Raw genomic sequence first — 16,664 nt, 5'->3', positions numbered from 1 at the left:
TACCAAGGCTATCGTTGAAGCCCAAATCACAAATGAGAACATGGAAATCTAGAGCACATTATAATGCAAGTATCTGACACTTTATTCCATTTTCAAAACTTAAAGCAATGGGCAATAACGTTGCTCATATTTCTGAGAGCAAGGCATCGGAGACTGATATTGCAGTCCAAGTGCTGCATCCCTCTCCCCTCGACTCAGCACGTGCGTCTTGCTACCGATAGGAGCGGGGAGCGGTGTGGGGGATAGCTGTGCTAGGCTTAGGTCCGTCAGATCGCCACTGCTAACTAACAGCCATGCGTTCTTCATCCTATATACTGTACTTCCTCACCTCATACTCGTCAATAACAGAGTGCTGGTATTTCACTCCCGTTTTGCTAAGCCATCAGTATAAATAATGTTGTGTGTACATGGGTCAAAGGCCCCCTTTACTTCAGATGTAATATGTTAGTACAAATCCAAAGTGTTTGCTAGTCTTTAGTATAAATAACCGAAGTAAAGCAAATGAGTCCTCTTATACAAATAAAATTGATGTGTTAAACCTTACCCCTGTGTTTTTGAGTCCAGACCCTGGCCCGCACCTTCCTTCGAAATTGCTGCCAGCAAAACACGGTACAATAATAATAATAATGGTGGTGGTGACTTAATGAGGATGAAATGAATAACAAAGACGTCATAAACACCCAGTCCCCAAACAAGGGGAATTAAAAGTATGAGGGGGTTGATTTTGAGAATTGAACCGAGGTCATCAGACCAAAGGCAAGCATTCTATCCATTTAGCCACAAAGCCGGACTTTTGCTAAGGACTTTATTTTGCTAAACCTTAGGCTATCATCTCCACTGATCAAGTGTTGATTATTGACAGTAGCAGAGGCCAGGACAGTAGCTTGTGAAGCAGTCTTGACAACACAGCAGGCTACTCTGTAGGCTACTGACTTTTTTATCTGGAGGGTGGGGGGGGGGGGGGGGAGGGCGAAGCCCCCTCCCATGCGCGGCTATCGACTCTAATCTACATCACCTCCGACATGCTACTAATTCTAAGAAGAAAGAGATAGCAGGGAGGATTGGGAGTGTGATACTGCACAGCATGCTAGCAGGCCAGATGTGGTGATGGGTATCAATAGCAGTGTAATTGGGTAATGAGGGGTCCGCACAAAATCACATAGGCGGAAACAGAAAGATATCTACATGTAAAACCTGAAGAGGTCCAGGTAATTGCATTAGTGGGAACAGAAATCATGCACAAGTCATTAGCCTATTCCTCTCCAGTTCCGTTAATCGGGGGACGAGTCTTTCAGTGCACTACTGTGACTACCGCGGGCCTGGCCGGTTGCCGAGTCATGCGGCAATAACCATTAGGGCTTGTTACACCACTCGACCCCCTTGGGGCCCCTTGTTCCCCGTCTCTGATCTCGGAGAATGAGGCCAAGCTCACCAAGGCGGAGACCTGCTGCATGGCCCGGTATACAGGGTAACCGTGGTGAGAGGCCGGGTGGCTCCTCATGCAGTTGGCGCACACCGGCGCCTCCTTTAAGTGTAATAGTGATCACCACCACAGCAGTTGCAACTCACTTGGAACCCACAGCTAACCTGATGGTGGCCCCACCTCAAACAGCAGAAACACTGCAAGAGCTGCTGAGGGGGACATTCTGATCTCATCTGACTGCTGCTACCCACTGAGGTCCTCTCCTGATTGGCTCCTCGCTCGACTAACTTCCTGACAGCAGTCCTGGGCTGCAGTTGGTTGGCCCTCTCATGGTGGGCCGGTGTCGTCTTCTTCCTCTTGGTCCGGGGGGCGGTGTCTGTTTCCTGGCGGTGGCGGTCTATTCTCGGCGGGGGAAGAGACCTGGTCCTGGTGTCCCTCCTTCCGGCCTGGTGACCGTGGTGTAGCGAGTGGCCCCGCTGCAGTGCCCGCTTTTACCTCTTGACTGGTGGCGGCGGCGTCGCTTGTTGTTGGCGTCTTTGTGCATTCCCTGTCCTGTGGGGTGCACATCGATGTTTGCACCGTGAATGAGGTGCTAGCAGGCCAGGCCTGGGTAGCAGCCTCTGAACACCCAGGGGCGTCTGTGTCCATTCCGCTGTCCATGCTGCCTTCCTGGTCTGCGCCCGGGTGGTGGGTCTTCCCTGGGTGGCCCTGGCAGGTGGTGGATGATCCTGATTGGTGGCCTCATTGGTCTGTGTGTACTTCGTGAAGTGCAGCGGTTCGACCTGATTGGAGTCTTCGCAACACTTGGGAGCATCACCGTCCTGCATGGTCCTCGGCTCCGGTGAAGCCAAGAAGCCCACCTGCTTGTGTTTCAGCCTCCTGGCTGTCTGTGCCTCGGTGGTAGACATCTCCTGTGACGTCTGAGTGGCCGCTTCCTGGCTGCTGGTGTCGGCTGGGCAGCTTCTCCTTCCTGGTAGCCACCCGAAAGTAAGCAGAATAGCTCCTCTCATAGTGGCCGATCAGGCCTGGGTCCATGGGACAAATGATTATTGCTCAGTCTAGGATGTCCTCGATGGCGCCTATTGAAAGGTGCTTCCCTTCAGCCCCCTCTAGCCTGGTGAGGAATTCCATGATCATGTAGGCCTCCCAGGAGCCATCGCATTCCAGTCGGTAATACACTAACAATTTAGGGAGGATCAGTCTCAGTGGGTTGGTCTTGGCGTTGACCCACTGAACAATCTCCGCTACTGTTTCCGTGTAGTCCTCTGGTAGGTCGTCTCGCAGCTCCACCATTCATGTTGTTTCCTGAAATACATGCCTGAAAGAGAGCTATCACTGAAAAGCGCTTCCTGACAAAGCTCGTAGTGTGTACTTAAAAGTACACACAGTAGGCAATGCTCTCTTGGAATATGTACTATCAAGTGTTACTCGCGAAACTTTTAGTGATACTTCTTTGTACAAGGGTGAGGAGTAAGAAGGGAGCTAGCCTGGTTCCGGTAATACTGCCAACTGAATGGAAATGAAATATGAATGGAATCAATAGTATGATCGATCGATAGGAATTTTCTAAACCTTTGTTATCTGAAGCCAACAACTGTGTCACACACACACTATGTAACATTATACCAGTATATATATATATATATATATATATATATAATATTTTTCGATGCGAATCTTGCTCCTAGCATGCATTCTATAGTTTGGCTTTGCTGTGTAAACAACACAAGTACTAGTACGTGAAGTGTACGCCAGATGCCTCACGGCGATGCATAAGCGTTTCAGAGGTTGCCAGTATGAATCTCGAAGATAACCAAGGTCTACCGAGTCAGCACTAGGGAGCTCAGGTATTAAGAAAAGGTTCGCGTGTAGTACGTACGTCCTCTCCCTGTGCCTGCCAAACTCATCCTAGGCTATTTACTGCTGCTCAAAACGCTTAAAAGGTTTGACGTTCACTAAACCAACCATCAAGTCTAGTGGTAGCCCACGTCTTGATCCAAGAATACGCCACTGAATGTTATAGTATTGTAACCCGTCGGTCAGTGCAACCTATCCCGATGCCTCAATCTATGTTGCTGCGCCACGATGGGCGACCGATTAATGCAACCAACGGGTTAAACATTCTTTGCCCGATACCTCCATTCTCTAACTCGACGCTTGGCAGCCTAGTTTGGCGAAATGGAATCGCTCAGCGGATACCTCAGGGTTTAATTATGGCTAGTAGGACCTGTAATCCTACTGTAGAATTCGCTTAACGTGGATCCATGAGAAATCCGAGCCACGGATGTCACCCATCGTTATTTACGACATTATAATAATCACCGCCAACTACCTTATTAGAGTTTTGACCTCGAGAAACTTGCCATGGTAAAATGAATACTTAATTATACGATTCCTTACTTCACTATACATTAACTTACAATCTAGACCTTAATTAAAGAACTCATGACACCAGCAATTGTAGAAAAACAACCAAATATTTATTAATAAAATACTAAATTACTAATTTCCATATTATGTAACGCAGTATTCAAATTGACTGATAATATGTATGAAAATATGTATGAGTCAGCGCTGGCTCGTATGATAAATAAAAAATAATATTCAGTATTTAAATTAATGAAATGATCAGTTCCTTTGTGAAGTTGAAATTCAAAAATTACACATTTACAACAGATCACTGGACCTTATCCGAGTTCCACTTCGCATTTTAAATATAAGTAAAACATCGACACAATATACTCGTTCCGAAAGTTCACTTTCTTTAGTCTTATTTAAGCACTCTCACCTGGATACAATATCCAGCTGCAATGAATCTCTAATACACTGATAAGTGAAGTGTAAATAAATTGGAATTCGTTTAAGTAGGTCTAATGGAATTTTAGGAAATCGAAAATAAATCTGAATATTTTAAATTAAATCTTAATAAAATCCGAAGTCATGATTTTGTTGCACTGCTCTCGTTGTGCGTTGAAACTACATATGAACTAAGGCATTCCTTCCTAGTGCCTGTTAAATTCGGCTCCTACTCTTGCCTTTCCCTAGTTGAAGTTCGTAAATAAAAATGTACGTTCAAACGGAGAATATTAACTGATCTAGCTATCTATCTAACGTCAGCAAAATCTTTGGCTGTCCCACACATGCCCTTGTCGGTTCTATGTCCCATTAAATAGTTATATTTCAATAACATTTAACCACAATGCAAGCTACACTACTCTCTTGCAAATAACATGGAAGCGCTTAACTGCGAGGTTTGGCAAACATCATCTTATATATATATATATCGGTGTCGTAATGCTTTTGGTTATCTACAGCTATTCAAAGTCGAAGTATTCTAATATTCATTATAAAACATCTACACTGAAATGCAATTACGTCACGAGCATACATCTATAGTAATACATGCAGTTCGTACCTTGGCTTAAGTAGCTCCTGCGGTGTGGGCACTCTTACGCAAATAAAACATATACTTCACTAGTAGTGTGGCACAACTTAACTTGCAGGTACACGATGGTCCTGCATCGCGTAACAAACATCTCAAATCACTATCCATAACTCGTAACTTTCCTCAATTATCATATTCATATTCTCATTATAACATCAATCTAATATCAGCACCGTAGCCTCCATAATAATATATCGCGTTCCAAACTTGACGACTACGTAAAACTACCACACTGTTTCTTAATAAAATTCACAAGTCGCAGATCCTCATAACCTATCGACGAGTTCAATGCCCCTTTCTATGAACCAACAAATGCGTAATTCCATGTTTCTTTCTACACCGCGCACATCCATTCGTGACGTCAACTTAATTCATTACATCAATGAAATCTCTATAATCTCTCATTATGTCAATTCAATCAGCTGTTTCATATTTCTCTTCAAAACTCACGCTTCCTACAAGTATTCTAGTCGATATAGCATAACTTCTGCTATGTTATTAACTCGTAATTATGACTTAATTATCTCACACTTAGATGATAATCATCACTTGCATTGCCTTCTTATCGGCCTACAATTAGCCATCAGCACATACCTAAGGTACATGTGTAAGCAAACCAAAAATTATGCAATATAATGTTATGAATGACTTAGCTCGCTCATAGTTGTCCCTGGTCCAGCTGTTCCATTCCCATTGGATGTAGATGGGTCTTCGGTTCGGTCACGGGTAAGACATCTGGAACGTCATCCGCTCCTCCGCTCTGGTAGTATTATCTGGTTACCCGTCGCCTTCTTTTCGTCATGGCTCGGTCGGATGGTTACCCGTCGCCTTCCTCGTCATTTCCTGGTCGTATGGTAAGATGAATTGTTCCCAGGTCGGTCCATCATGTGAATTCAGTGCATCATCTTGATCATCTTTTTGACAATCTCAAAATCGAAGCTAGTAATATTACGATATGTTGCCATTTTACTATTGACGTCGTTTATCCTTAAATTTTAATTTATTTCGTAGCTCCTCGTCGTCTTCGCAATTTCTTACGTATCGACTTCAGTACTTTTATTTTCGTCTTAACCGTTTGAATTTTGGTGAAGACTGATACTTTATTCTTATTTAATCGCCGTATTCTTTCCTTTCTTTTATATGCGCAGTCCTTTGCTTCTCCAAATCAAATATTACGATTACGGTAATTGCGTCCGCTCTCGATGCCGTGCAAATTTCAAGATGAAGATTTTCAATAATAAACTTTTTCTATTTTTTTGAAAACAATACTGTGCACCGTCCACTGTCCATCTTACTCGAAAACATTACCATTCCGTGAAATATATGGCCCTCTGAGACATCATAGCAGGCGACTATTCCATGCTTGCTTTAGATTACTAGGCCCATACCTTAGGTCGGCGCCATTTTGTAATCTGTCGTGGACGTGCGAACGAGCACATTTTCTCCCCCGTCACGGATAAAATATATTGGTCACAATATATTTTCCTTTCTTAAACTCACATAAATGTGCCTTCGCTTCTTATATATATTCATTGTCCTATTGCGACTGGCTAATCGATTTTAATATATCGACCGTTGATTATCGCTCCAGATTTAGAGATGCTCATTGCTATCCTCGACTGTGTTTATGTAATCAGCTGATTCTTTCCTTCAATAAACATAATAAATCGTAATTTCAAATGACTTGCAGACGGTAACTTGAATTGGTATGTAATTTATACATTCTTGGCCCTTTATTCTACTAGTTCTGTGGTTTCATTAGTCTGATTTTCTTGGTAATAAGGCTTGATGTTAGAAGCATTGTGTACATTTCTGTACTTTCCATTCATGCTTGTTAATTCGTATGCATTATTTCCTAGCGCACGCTCTACTTTATATGGACCGTTGTATAATGGTAGGAACTTCGCACATACTCTGTTCGGTGCATTAGATATTGGTACCGTCTTAATTAATACAAGATCACCTCGTTTATAAGGTGCATGGAATTTCTTATTTTGCATCCTCTTTAGTCTTTTTCGTGATTGTTCCAGTAGCTTTTCCTTTATCATAGTCTCTATTTGCTGTGGATCTGGCTTCCTTTACGTCGCATGTTTCCTCTCGAACCAAGTCTTCTGGTCGGATGTCCCAGTGATCAAATTGTGTTATTATTCAACTACGAATTTTGACAATGTTTCTATTTTCCTGATCATTTTCTTCTTCCAACTGAGTTATTATTCCATCGGCGTTTTTTTTTCTAATCGATGGTTCGGAATCAGGCGTACCTCTCTGCGTATTGTTTTCTCTAAATTTCTCCTCTCCTCTTTTCCTCTTATAATCTTGGAGCTCGAGACTCTCTGCTCCTTCGAGGTCTCCATTGATATCTTTGTCTCTAATAGCATCCTCCCATCGTGTCTTATTCTGCCTTTGCTCTCTAAGCTCTTGAATATACCTTCTATTTTCTTCATTTCTATCATACTCATTAGGCCGTCGTTTTTCATTATACCATCTTCTGTTTCTTGGATAGGGTTGGCTCCTATTTCTATTATATCGAATATTGTTCCTGTATTGTGGGTTACTTCTATGATCTCTTGGTTCCCATCTCGCAGGTTGTTCTCCGCTGCATCTACAACAATGTCTTTTTCGTGTGTTATCTTGAGTGTTAAAATGATTCTCGGTCCTGTCTTGTTCAGATCCGCTCACTCTACCGCTTGTGCTTTCATGCCTAATAGTGTTAATCGCTTCTACTTGCCTAATATTTCTGGGATTTCTTTCCACCAGGCATGATGATGTCATATCAATCTGCCTCAGCCGTTTTTCCATGTCTACTGCGGTCTGTATATCCGTGGCCGCTAACAACCTCTGTACCTCTAACGGTAGTTGTCTCTGTATAGTCTTGATCGCTTCTAACTCACTCGGTGCGCAATCTAAGTCTTGGAAACGGTGAAACTGGTAGGAAAAGAAATCGGAATACCGTGTTTGCCCTGCATTAGAAAATTTCCTAGAGTAGAGCTCCAATCTCAACTGCTGTTGTATTTCTGAGTCCCAGAATTTTCTCAAGAAAGCAGCTTTAAATTCATCGTACGTGTGGAAAGTGTATTTAAATGCTCGAAACCATATATTCGGGTTCCCATCTAAGTGCTTCTCGATTATGCGTAATTTCTTTTCTTCCTGTATTCTCCCTTCCTCTAAAATATTCTTTGATATCTCTAAGGAATTGTTTGGGAGAGATCTTCGCTGAACCGTCGAAGTGCTTGGGCCGATCATCATAATTTTTAATGATATTAATAATGGGAGTACTATCACTCTGGTTGCTTCCGTTCATCATATCCAAGTCTCGCCTGTTCGAGTCGATTGTTACTGAAGGTGTGTTTTCTCTTTCTTGTACTTGTGTTTCCATAACTCTTTGCCGTTCACTTGAGTTCGAAAACACAGATTTCGCCGATTGGTTTTCTACCCTCATCTCCTGAAGTTCTTTCCTTATTTGTTTCATTTCCTCATCGGTCTTCTCCATCTTCCGCTCTGAATTAGCCTTATCAGTTTCCATTTTCTTCTTCAGTTCATTTATTTTGTCGGCTACCTGATCTGAAGCTCGGTTAAATTTTCCTACTAAGTCTTGTTGTTTCAGGCTTAGTCCTTCCATGCCCTTCGCTATTTCACTTATCTTCACATCTCTTGATAGTTTCCTGTCCTTCAGTTATCTTCTTCTTTATTTCATTTACTTCTTCCCATTTCTTCTCATTACTGCCTTTGATTTCCTCTAGCTTGTCAGTTAGTTTGGCAATTTCCTCATCCACCAGTGCTGTGATGATATTTGGATTCTGTACCACTTCTGCCCTCATTCTGTTTATCTCCTCTCGCATCTCTTGGTTTTTATTTTCCATGGTTTCGGTCAACTCGGCACGCAAACCTTGTATTTCATTTCTGACTCCAAAAAATTCTTCAGTCATCTTTTCCTGTTTCCCTTTTAATTCTTGGATCATCCCTTTATGTTCGCTTTCTATTCTGCTGACGATTTCCTCCATAGTCTCCTTTTGCTTCAGTTGCCACTCTTCCTGTTTCTTGTCCAACTCCTGTATTAGTTCGTGGCGTTCTTTTCTCCTTTCTTCAACTTGCTTCTCATATAATTCCTTTATCTCCTTTCCTCTATCCTCAATTTGTTTTTGTTGCCATTCTATTAATCTTCGTTCCTTTTCTGCTCGTCTTCTTTCCTTTTCCTCTTCCTGCTTTTTCTCCCTCTCTTCGCGTTCTTTTTTCTCCTTCTGTTTTTCTTCTTCCTGCTTTTTCAAATACTCTAAGAACCACATCGGGGTTCCCTCATGTCTTTCCTGTATTTCTCTCATTTCTTCTTCCTGACCCCTTCTGGTCTGTATTCTTCCTTGCATCGCCATGTTTCCGTCAAGTAAAATTCTATTTAGTATGCTTTCATTAAATTCCTAACAATTCTTCAATTTTCCTACGGTACTCTAAATTTCCTAGCAATCCTCTAAGTTCACAGGGTATAAATACACATACATATATATAACACAATTCACAGCTCCTTAAACTACTTATACTAAAATAGTCTCTTATGTCACTATCGTGCACTAGGTTAAAGTTTCTTGTTTCCAATCACTTATGATATGGATGGACCTTGCTGGAAACAGCATCATCTTACCAGGTAGACCATGAACAACTAGACCATGAATTCGGATTTTGTCATTTTGAATTCACTCCGGAACTGATCATAATAGAAGAAAATAAATTATTACTATATGGCATTTAGCCTACCTTCTACATACACAAGCCTACATAGCCTTTAACATGTGCAATATTTTTTTAAAATAAAAATCAGTTAAAATTAACTCATATTATTAATATGACCAGAGGAAAATAAACACTTAACAAACCTCATTCACTCCTCAACATTGATCATTTCATTTAATATGACTTTATACTCATATATATTATGCCCCCTTCTCCATCACAGACTCTCGTCATATATCTTGCAAACATTACAAACCTAATAAATCCTTTCCATACAATATCTCTACATATTATTATCTATGTTGATCAATATTATCTGAACTTATTGTATTCCATAACAATACGTTCCCACGGCGACTTCTCTTCTCGGTCACAGTATAGGAGCTAGCTGAAATATTCTAATATTCAATCTCTTTCTTGACGATCCCGCGGTGTCTTTCACTTCTGGTCACCGTTGGTACTCCAATTTAATGCATTATACTCCCACGGTGTCTTTCTCTTCTACTCACGTTGGTGCGACAACTTAATGTGCTTTCCCGCGGTGTTTTTCTTTTAAATAGCCTCACGATTAGGCAGCAATTAAATGTGGCCGCGGAGTATTTCTCTTCAGTTAGGCCCCACGTTGGGCGCCAATTAAATGTAACCCGTCGGTCAGTGCAACCTATCCCGATGCCTCAATCTATGTTGCTGCGCCACGATGGGCGACCGATTAATGCAACCAACGGGTTAAACATTCTTTGCCCGATACCTCCATTCTCTAACTCGACGCTTGGCAGCCTAGTTTGGCGAAATGGAATCGCTCAGCGGATACCTCAGGGTTTAATTATGGCTAGTAGGACCTGTAATCCTACTGTAGAATTCGCTTAACGTGGATCCATGAGAAATCCGAGCCACGGATGTCACCCATCGTTATTTACGACATTATAATAATCACCGCCAACTACCTTATTAGAGTTTTGACCTCGAGAAACTTGCCATGGTAAAATGAATACTTAATTATACGATTCCTTACTTCACTATACATTAACTTACAATCTAGACCTTAATTAAAGAACTCATGACACCAGCAATTGTAGAAAAACAACCAAATATTTATTAATAAAATACTAAATTACTAATTTCCATATTATGTAACGCAGTATTCAAATTGACTGATAATATGTATGAAAATATGTATGAGTCAGCGCTGGCTCGTATGATAAATAAAAAATAATATTCAGTATTTAAATTAATGAAATGATCAGTTCCTTTGTGAAGTTGAAATTCAAAAATTACACATTTACAACAGATCACTGGACCTTATCCGAGTTCCACTTCGCATTTTAAATATAAGTAAAACATCGACACAATATACTCGTTCCGAAAGTTCACTTTCTTTAGTCTTATTTAAGCACTCTCACCTGGATACAATATCCAGCTGCAATGAATCTCTAATACACTGATAAGTGAAGTGTAAATAAATTGGAATTCGTTTAAGTAGGTCTAATGGAATTTTAGGAAATCGAAAATAAATCTGAATATTTTAAATTAAATCTTAATAAAATCCGAAGTCATGATTTTGTTGCACTGCTCTCGTTGTGCGTTGAAACTACATATGAACTAAGGCATTCCTTCCTAGTGCCTGTTAAATTCGGCTCCTACTCTTGCCTTTCCCTAGTTGAAGTTCGTAAATAAAAATGTACGTTCAAACGGAGAATATTAACTGATCTAGCTATCTATCTAACTTCAGCATAATCTTTGGCTGTCCCACACATGCCCTTGTCGGTTCTATGTCCCATTAAATAGTTATATTTCAATAACATTTAACCACAATGCAAGCTACACTACTCTCTTGCAAATAACATGGAAGCGCTTAACTGTGAGGTTTGGCAAACATCATCTTATATATATATCGGTGTCGTAATGCTTTTGGTTATCTACAGCTATTCAAAGTCGAAGTATTCTAATATTCATTATAAAACATCTACACTGAAATGCAATTACGTCACGAGCATACATCTATAGTAATACATGCAGTTCGTACCTTGGCTTAAGTAGCTCCTGCGGTGTGGGCACTCTTACGCAAATAAAACATATACTTCACTAGTAGTGTGGCACAACTTAACTTGCAGGTACACGATGGTCCTGCATCGCGTAACAAACATCTCAAATCACTATCCATAACTCGTAACTTTCCTCAATTATCATATTCATATTCTCATTATAACATCAATCTAATATCAGCACCGTAGCCTCCATAATAATATATCGCGTTCCAAACTTGACGACTACGTAAAACTACCACACTGTTTCTTAATAAAATTCACAAGTCGCAGATCCTCATAACCTATCGACGAGTTCAATGCCCCTTTCTATGAACCAACAAATGCGTAATTCCATGTTTCTTTCTACACCGCGCACATCCATTCGTGACGTCAACTTAATTCATTACATCAATGAAATCTCTATAATCTCTCATTATGTCAATTCAATCAGCTGTTTCATATTTCTCTTCAAAACTCACGCTTCCTACAAGTATTCTAGTCGATATAGCATAACTTCTGCTATGTTATTAACTCGTAATTATGACTTAATTATCTCACACTTAGATGATAATCATCACTTGCATTGCCTTCTTATCGGCCTACAATTAGCCATCAGCACATACCTAAGGTACATGTGTAAGCAAACCAAAAATTATGCAATATAATGTTATGAATGACTTAGCTCGCTCATAGTTGTCCCTGGTCCAGCTGTTCCATTCCCATTGGATGTAGATGGGTCTTCGGTTCGGTCACGGGTAAGACATCTGGAACGTCATCCGCTCCTCCGCTCTGGTAGTATTATCTGGTTACCCGTCGCCTTCTTTTCGTCATGGCTCGGTCGGATGGTTACCCGTCGCCTTCCTCGTCATTTCCTGGTCGTATGGTAAGATGAATTGTTCCCAGGTCGGTCCATCATGTGAATTCAGTGCATCATCTTGATCATCTTCTTGACAATCTCAAAATCGAAGCTAGTAATATTACGATATGTTGCCATTTTACTATTGACGTCGTTTATCCTTAAATTTTAATTTATTTCGTAGCTCCTCGTCGTCTTCGCAATTTCTTACGTATCGACTTCAGTACTTTTATTTTCGTCTTAACCGTTTGAATTTTGGTGAAGACTGATACTTTATTCTTATTTAATCGCCGTATTCTTTCCTTTCTTTTATATGCGCAGTCCTTTGCTTCTCCAAATCAAATATTACGATTACGGTAATTGCGTCCGCTCTCGATGCCGTGCAAATTTCAAGATGAAGATTTTCAATAATAAACTTTTTCTATTTTTTTGAAAACAATACTGTGCACCGTCCACTGTCCATCTTACTCGAAAACACTACCATTCCGTGAAATATATGGCCCTCTGAGACATCATAGCAGGCGACTATTCCATGCTTGCTTTAGATTACTAGGCCCATACCTTAGGTCGGCGCCATTTTGTAATCTGTCGTGGACGTGCGAACGAGCACATTTTTAAATCCTGGGCCGACATAATGATCTGAAAGCCGTACTCATAGAGCGGACTGTTATGTCAGGATGGCCGAGCGGTCTAAAGCGCTGCGTTCAGGTCGCAGTCCACTCTGTGGGCGTGAGTTCGAATTCCACTTCTGACGAGAAGTTTTTATCCGCTTTATTTCTCCACTTCTTAGTAACTCCACTCAACCTCGGGAGGTCACACGAGTAGGGAGTTCGATTCCCACCTCAGCCATTCTCGAAGTGGTTCTCTGGTTTCTCACTTCTCCTCCAAGCAAATGTCATGATGACACCAAACATATGGCAACGCCCGCCTTCCTTCTGCCTTGTCTATCCCTTTCAAACTTTCCATCCTCACATGAGATCCCATTTCAGCATAGCAGGTGAGGACGCCTGGGCGAGGTACTGTTCCTCCTCGCCAGTTGTATCCTCGCCCCAAAGTCTGAATAAATAAATAAATAATAATAATGACAATCCAGCATGTTACTTACTTACTTAATCAGTTTACCCTCCAGGGTTGGTTTGTCCCTCGGACTCAGCGAGGGATCCCACCTCGATCGCCTCAAGGACAGTGTCCTGGAGAGAGACATTGGGTCGGAGGATACAACTGGGGAGAATGCCCAGTACGTCCCCCAGCCGGCCTCACCTGCTATGCTATGCCTTGTGCGGGGATAGGAAATGTGAAAGGGATAGACAAGGAAGCGCCCGTGGCCTGGAGGAGAAGTGGGAAACCACGGAAAACCACCTTCAAGACGGCCGAGATTGGAATTGAACCCATCTCTACTTATTTGATCTCCCGAGGGTGAGTGGACCCCGTTCTAGCCCTCGTATCACTTCTCAAACTTCGTGGCAGAGCCGGGAATCGAACCCAGGCTCCGGGGGTGGCAGCTAATCACACTAACCACTTCACCACAAAGGCGGACATGGAGCATGTTTCCAATTTAAATTACTGATAGTATCTGGATTGAGCGAGTGCTGCAAGCTCTCTTTGTCGCAAGCACTAAATAAGATATGAATAGTCTGCTGCGTTAACAATCATCCCCCTGTAAGTGGAGGCGGTACAATAACATTCACGGTATCCCCTGCCTGTCGTAGGAGTCAACTAAAAGGGGCCCTAAAGGCTCTTAACTTGGGAGCATGGGTTGGCAACCACTGGGCCCTCAGCCGAGTCCTAGCATTGCTTCCAATTACTTGTGCCTCACTTTCATCTATCCTATCCAACCTCCCTTGGTTAACTCTTGTTCTTTTCCGACCCCGACTGTATTAGAGCAGTCGAGGTCTAGGGAGTCTTTCATTTTATCGCCCTTCGTGGCCCTTGTCTTCCTTTTTTCCTCTCCCATTACTGATATATAGAGGATGGTTACCTAGTTGAATTTTCTCTTAAAACCTCCATAATTCTTTCTTTCTTAATCTCTACCGCCTCAAGGACAGTGTCCTGGAGCGTGAGACATTGGGTCGGGGGATACAACTGGGGAGAATGACCAGTACCTCGCCCAGGCGGCCTCACCTGTTATGCTGAACAGTGGCCTTGCGGGGGGATGGGAAGATTGGAAGGGATAGACAAGGAAGAGGGAAGGAAGCGCCCGTGGCCTTAAGATAGGTATCATCCCTGCATTTGCCTGGAGGAGAAGTGGGAATACACGGAAAACCTCTTCCAGGATGGCTGAAGTGGGAATCGAATACACCTCTACTCAGCTGACCTCTCGAGGCTGAGTGGAGCCCGTTCCAGCCCTCGTACCACTTTTCAAATTTCGTGGCAGCTATTCACACTAACCACTACACCAAAGAGGCGACCACCATCATTAACGATCAATATTAGGTTATTAAGAGCCTCCGTGGCTCAGGCGGCAGCGCGTCGGCGTCACACCGCTGGATACCGAGCTTAAAATCACAGTCCCGCGGATGCGGGACAGGTTTTTCTCCGGGTACTCCGGTTTTCCCTGTCATCTTTCATTTCAGCAACACTCTCCATTATCATTTCATTGCATTTATCAGTCATTAATAAATCACGTGGGAGTGGCGACCTCATTATAATTTTCTTCCTTTCTTAATTTGTTTAGCCTCCAGGGTTGGCTTTTCCTTCGGACTCAGCGAGGGATCCAACCTCTACAGCCTCAAGGGCAGTGTCCTGGAGCTTCAGAATCTCGGCCGGGGGATAAAACTGGGGAGTATGACCAGTACCTCACCCAGGCTGCCTCACCTGTTATGCTGAACAGTGGCCTTGCGGGGGGATGGGAAGATTGGAAGGGATAGACAAGGAAGAGGGAAGGAAGCGCCCGTGGCCTTAAGTTAGGTACAATCCCGGCATTTGCCTGGAGGAGAAGTGGGAAACCACGGAAAAACACTTCCAGGATAGCTTGGGTCTGAATCGAACCTACCTCTACTCAGTTGACCTCCCGAGGCTGAGTGGACGCAGTTCCAGCCCTCGTACCACTTTTCAAATTTCGTGGCAGAGCCTGGAATCGAACTCGGGCCTCCGGGGGTGGCAGCTAATCTCTCTAACCACTACACCCCAGAGGCGGACCCCATTATAATAATAGCCTGTATATGGTTCATTAATTACATCTATGCCATTGCTGGCAGGATGTAGTATTTACAGTGCACTATGTCTTTTGGTATGGGCTAGAATGCATTTGTTACTTTCATTGACTGTCTCGGTCTCATCCTTGTCTTTGACAATATGAAAGTGACCGTGGTATGAGCGATTCTAGAAACACCGTTCCTTACGCAGCCAGTCTCTGTTATGAATGGTGTGAAAACATCGCTCATGCATGCATTTCATTGGGCATGGCAGACTGTTATGTAATGAAAACTTATGACTCAGTGAGGAAAGCAACGGGAAAATACATCAATTCTCGTTTCCCCCCTTTTTTTTTTTTTTTTTTTGCTAGTTGTTTTACGTCGCACCAACACAGATAGGTCTTACGGTGACGATGGGACAGGAAAGGGCTAGGAGTGGGAAGGAAGAGGCCGTAGCCTTAATTAAGGTACAGCTCTAGCATTTGCCTGGTGTGAAAATGGGAAACCACGGAAAACCATTAACAGGGCTACCGACAGTGGGGTTCGAACCTACTATCTCCCGAATACTGGATACTGGCCGCACTTACGCAACTGCAGCTATCGAGCTCGGTCCTCATTTCCCTAGTATGCCTATTCAGTAACACCTAGACTATCTATGACAGCTGTTTGGTGGAGTTGTAGAGGATTAAACCAGCCTTTGGGCTGAATACCCAACTTACAATTACATCCCTTACCCAGTCGAAGACTGGAAAACAGATTGTAGGTTTCCATTTTCAATAAATCATGGGCCGATGTAAGCATCTTAAGCCCTACTGATAGAATGGCTCGTTGTGTCAGGATGGCCGAGCGGTCTAAGGCGCTGCGTTCAGGTCGCAGTCCACCCTGTGGGCGTGGGTTCGAATCCCACTTCTGACAAGACATTTTATCTGCCTTATTTCTACAGAGCATTGCCCGAAGTAAGTAGTAGTAACGGGGGCCCGGGTTCGATTCCCCGTCCTGCCATGAAATTTGAAAAGTGGTATGAGAGCTGGAATGGGGTCCACTCAGCTTCGGGAGGTCA

General features: G+C 42.7%; 1 non-coding gene across 1 annotated transcript; it reads left to right on the top strand.

The window, feature by feature from the left end:
• The first annotated feature begins 16,436 nt into the window (after positions 1–16,436).
• On the top strand, positions 16,437–16,519 carry TRNAL-CAG (transfer RNA leucine (anticodon CAG)). The gene has a single exon. It is a non-coding gene; the product is annotated as a tRNA-Leu (tRNA).
• The last annotated feature ends 145 nt before the right edge of the window (positions 16,520–16,664 follow it).

Source organism: Anabrus simplex, chromosome 4, assembly GCF_040414725.1.
Source record: "Anabrus simplex isolate iqAnaSimp1 chromosome 4, ASM4041472v1, whole genome shotgun sequence".
Lineage (NCBI taxonomy): Eukaryota > Metazoa > Arthropoda > Insecta > Orthoptera > Tettigoniidae > Anabrus > Anabrus simplex.
The sequence above is the reverse complement of the archived record's forward strand: the minus strand, read 5'-3'. Positions and strand labels throughout refer to the sequence as shown.